This window comes from Crocodylus porosus, unplaced genomic scaffold, assembly GCF_001723895.1.
Source record: "Crocodylus porosus isolate Cpor-Errol unplaced genomic scaffold, CroPor_comp1, whole genome shotgun sequence".
NCBI lineage: Eukaryota > Metazoa > Chordata > Crocodylia > Crocodylidae > Crocodylus > Crocodylus porosus.
Window position 1 is genome coordinate 14682680 of NW_017728947.1, and position 5235 is coordinate 14687914.

The following is a 5235-nucleotide window of genomic DNA, read 5'->3' on the forward strand; positions in this document are numbered from 1 at the left end:
TTGGAAACTTGCTGGAACTTTGGTGGTACAGTGTTATTGGATTAGACTGCGGGCTAGGGGCGTGCAAAGCAGGCCCTATTCAATTCAGATTCAGCCTGAATTAGGGACAGTGAGTCGATTCGTTGATTCGGATCACTGTCCTGATTTGATTCAGCTGATTCCAAATCTGAAGATTCAACGTCAATTTGGAGAATCAGCAATACAGACAGACACAGTTTTAAATGTTTTTTCTACATACCTTGAGGTACCAGGTGCAGGTCAGGAACGCTGCAATGCTAGGTTGCATGAAGCATCCCAGAGGAGTGTGGGGGGGGGGGGCTCCATGTGCTCAGCAGCAAACCCAAAAGTGAACTGGAAGTACTTCCAGTCCACCTCCAGGTCTGCTGGGGAGTGCCCTGGGGGACCCCCTGCACCTCCCTGGCTCAGCAATCAGTCACAGCAGAACCCCTGGTGTCCCCCCGCCCGACCAGGAGGCACCAGTCACTGAGCCGGGGTGGGGCCTGGGGCCCCGCCCCCCGCGCGCTCCCTGATGGGCCTGGAAGTAGACTGGAAGTGCTTCTGCTCCACTTCCAGGTCTGCTGGCGAGCATGCTGGGGAGCCCCTTGCGCTTCTGTGGGATGCTCCATGTACTTTAGCATCACAGCACTCATGAGCCCCTGCTACCTAGAGGCATGTAGAAAAAGCATTTAAAGCTGTCTCTCCATCTAAATCTCCAGATCAAGCTGAAGGCTTCTGATTCAATTCAGAGAGATTAAAGGGCTCTCCAATTCAATTTGGAGATTTGGCCTCCAAATTGGGCAAAATTGAATCAAGGAACAAAGCTTTGCACAGCCTTACTGTGCACTATTGTTTTGCACATATTCCTGGCAAATACAAAATAGCCCAGAAGACCCTCCAGAGTATAGAGTATCATCTATATTTTTACTAAGATAGTTCAGGTTCCCATAAAAAGGACACCAACTGCCGTCTGCACCTCCCTTGGGATGCCCAATGTCATGAAGAAACCATCTTGGTTTCAGCAAATGGAGCTTACTTATGGATCATGCCTCAGTATCTGAAGCATCTCACTCAGCTTGGTGAGAATTTTTGACTGCCCCTTGGAAATCAGAAATTTGGACTTGGGTTCTCAAGAAAACCTATTGGCAGGCTCTGGGCTCTCCCCACCACACACACTGCAACTCACTAAGCATCCACTCCCTTTCACCCTCTAACAAGCTAGAATCTCTAATAGAGCCAGTTGTACATTGCTAACAGTGCTTAGTAATTTGCAATCTTTAATAGCAAACTGGCTGAGAAAAATCACTCTGCTAGTTGAAATAAATCAAGTTATTTCAACTTCTGGTTCTTGGGCATAATTTTCAGGCTGCTGTTTAGATGTCTGATGTCCTCTACTTCCACAGGGAACCTGGCATAGGGTGGGTTTATGTATTCAATCCAGGTAGATAGCTCCTGGTATCCCTTGTCTACCTTCCTAGAAATTAAAGGAACAGGTACTGATATCTGCCCCATGGTCTTAGCAGGTTTCAAAAAGGCATTATTGATAATACCAAGAAATCAGAGATCCACATATGAATCTGTCTGATAACTTGTAGGAACCATCTTGCATCCTGCTCTACTAGCACTTGAGATACTCTGCTATATGGTAGAGTAAGCCCTGAGGGCTTCTGTAGTCATCTGGCTCAGGCGTCTTCTTGGAGAATGACAAGATAGCAACTAAAATGCAGCAGTTCTCTTTGGAAAAAGGTTTTTTTTTTGGCCTCAAAATCCCTCTTCGTGTTCAGTGAGTTGGGAAGTTACTTAAATAATACCTGGAGATATAGCAAGGGGGTTGTTATAACCCTGGGCAAGAGTACACTAGGCTCAGGCAAAAGGTATGAATAGCAAGGATGGCAGCTGACTGCAATTTTTCTTGGTCCCTAAAGTTCTCAAATAGATAAGCCTGCCTGACCACCAATGGGTGGAGGAGCTTGACAGAGATCCTACAATCCAGACATGCACATTATCCTTTGCGTGTTTGACCACCTGAGGATTCACTCCATTTATGCTAGCAGCCACTGCACACAAGGTTGGCATAGTAAAATGATTAGTGTATCCACTCTGTTCCTTTTGCATTATGGGCTTTTTTAAGCTCACTTAGCTGACACTGAAAGTCAGAGGCACTACTGAAATTCCCTCTGAGACACAAAGACCCAATCTAGTGACCCAGTTTAATGTCCAGGTATCCTCTGTTTTGCATCAATATTGCATGAGGTATTTTAAAGAGCTACATCTAGAAGGGACCCCTCATCATCTCCAATACTAACAAATGCTGCATTCTGTAATTTCACAGGGATGGAGGAATATTATCTGATGCCATACTTGGCAGGGGACTGGCTTTGCAGAGGCAGAGGTTCTCAAATTACTTCACGCATCACTTAATGCATAGTTGTGAAACATCCCTCATTCCATAAGTAATGGCAAGCCATATTGGCTGTAGTCCAGTCATCTTTCCTCTTATATGTCTTTTTTTTTTTTGCCAACTACATTACATGGTGTGTTTGTGTGCTGCAGAATTAAATGTTGTGTAGCCTCTGTGGCATCCATGTCCAGTTTCTTATCAGTTTGTACCTGCTCAAGTTTTCTGATGACACTAACCTCAAGAGGATGCAAACACATGGGAAGATTTAACTAGACCATGAAGCAGGGCACAAAGATGCAACTCAAAACAGCAGGAATTCACTATTAAAATCCTGCATCCAAAGAGGAAAACAAACTGTAAAGATAAACTGGGCACTGTTGTAACCAAGCCAGCATTACACAGGATATAAAATGTGTTTTCATCTAGTCTTCTTAGAAATGTCCTAATGAAATTGCAAAGGTCTCTGTAGTGGCTTCGGAGAAAGGAAGTCAAGTCTGACAACTGAAGGAGGAAGATGGACCATCCCTAAGATGCTCTCTCAGGATTTATTGCTTTATCTGACAGGACAAAGTAGTCAGAAAACTACTGGCCTTGGGAATAAGTGTAGCAGGCTTACCTTTTCAGAGCTTGGGTGCAGTCCCAGGATCGAGGTTTGATTGGTCTGCTGTTTGATTGGTGGAGCCCGGCCACCAATCCGGAGGCAGCACAAGGGAAGCAGTGCCCCGCCCTTATCTGAAGGGAGGGGGTGGGGAGCAGCTGGACCTCAATTGGAGCCTGCAAGGGCTTGGCTCCCAGCAAGGAGAGCTGAAGGCATCTCTGGGGAGAGGCTCTTGTGGGATCAGTCACCAGGGGACAAGCCTTGACTGCTTCAGAGAAGAAGCGTGAGTTACTGGGGAAGTGGGCCCTGCAGGTGAGGCTGACATGGGTGATGAGGGGCTGCCGCCTCCACCCTCCATTGCATGTCCACGTCCCAGGGCCCTAAAGGGGAGTGGCTCCAGGGAAACCCCTCGGGGAGGTGCTGAGTGCACTCCCTATTTTGAGGCTGTTGTTGTGTGAAGGGCTTTATAGCTAGGGGTATTCTTTAAGGGGGTTTATATGATTTATGCGTTTTAATGCCTCAGTGTGTATATTGGTATTGCTATTTGTGAAGGTTTAAAGAAATATCATTGTTAATGTACTTGGGTTATATGGGTTAATATCCCTATGTGTTAATTTTGTTCTATAGGCTGTAAGTTATTTGGTTCATATTTGGCATTATAGGTGAATTGTGGCATATTTTATACATGTTAAGCCTTGTAAATATTGTTTTATATTAAGTGCCCATATTTATTCCTGTAATAAAATGTACATAGTTAAGTACTTGGTTTTGGCCTAGCTCTATAGAGAGGAGGAAGACACTCTAGTAGCCAACCCTTTCCTCAGCACCCTGCCTGACCACCACCACTGTCATCAGAGGACTGGGCACCCCCTGCCCCCACCAAGTGTACCCGGGCTGGTACCCGAGCTGTTAATGTCCTTGTTACATAATGTTACATAATGGTTGTGATATGCCAACTTCCTCTACTCCTGATGGATTTTTGATGAAGTTACTATGCAACTTCCACATCAGAAGCACGAGGCAAAGGATAAACTCATGCAATTATTCTGCATGGCTTATTTTAACTTTGCACTAGTCTGAATGCCAACAGCATTCCATCACAAGATGGAAGTTTCCTTTTAAATTGTCTTGGGAATAAGCGTCTCAACTTCTGCATGTAAATGGGTAGTCTGTCCACCAAAGTTAATTTCTATGAATCAGGTCTGAAATGCATTCTCCGCTAAGTATATCTTGCATAATTAAGCTTTTCGACTGTTTAAAAGTTTCCAGATTTCCTTTTGATTCCACAGATGGATGCATGAGGGACAAGCAAAATAAAGCCTGGAAAAAAGCAAACAAAAACATGCCTGCAAACACATCACGATTGTTCACTTTGCCTTGAATTACAAAACAGCATTCTTCACATGGTTCGAGTCTTAGGTCATAACAAGTGTCAGTTTAGAAGAATGTAGAGTGGAAAGGATGCAATATGCCGAGAGGACGTCTGGTGGAACCTGGTTTTAGGAATGACTTCTCGGAGAGAAAGGGCTTTAATAATAAGCAAATGTATCCGATTTCTGAAAACACACTGTTAAGGTCGGCCGAGCAGCTGGCAGCGACGCGAGTTCTGTGACCTGCCTCTGAACCCGTCAAACTCATTTCCTGTCAAGCATCAGACCCAGGAGGACGAGCAAAGAGCTGTTAAGTTCTTTTCTAGAACACTGAGATTAGAATTCCAGTAATGGCTCGAATTCCATTCCCCTTGTCCTGAACTGGCCACTTCCAGCTCCTGCGGCTGCGGTGCTGCATGGCAGCTCTGTCCTCCTTCGGGGGCCAGCAGGAAAGCGTGGGGGTTAGAAGGGAAGTGTGAGGTGGAGGAAAACAGAATCCAGCATTTCAGACAGCTAACAAGGAGATTCAGATGCGATAATCATTTGACATCGAGACTCCCTGTAGATGAAAGTTAATCGGTTTGCCCTTAACAGCAGAGGTGAATCCAAAGGCAATATGCTGGGTGAATGCCTACGTGATCTCATCCTTGGATTGTATGTGCCTTGACCAAGTGGAGCCAGGTGACATCTGAAGACGGGTAGGCAAAACTGATGCATACAGATTTCCTCACATGCTGGTTTACACAGAGGGGGGGGCAAACAGATTAGTGCACATCAGAGTAGGCATAACTCCCTTTTCTTACCCCTCCCCAAGACTCATAGAATCAGAGAAGTAGGGTCGGACGGGACCTTGTAGATCTTCAAGTCCG

The 5235-nt window shown here is 45.5% G+C and overlaps 1 long non-coding RNA gene across 1 annotated transcript in view; it reads left to right on the top strand.

Annotated features, from left to right (window-relative positions):
* Positions 1–4717: 4717 nt before the first annotated feature.
* The window catches only part of LOC109321651, a 12322-nt gene continuing 11804 nt past the window's right edge, over positions 4718–5235 (top strand). Inside the window, exon 1 of the long non-coding RNA XR_002104126.1 lies at positions 4718–5064. This is a non-coding gene — a long non-coding RNA (uncharacterized LOC109321651). The remainder of the gene's footprint in view (positions 5065–5235) is intronic.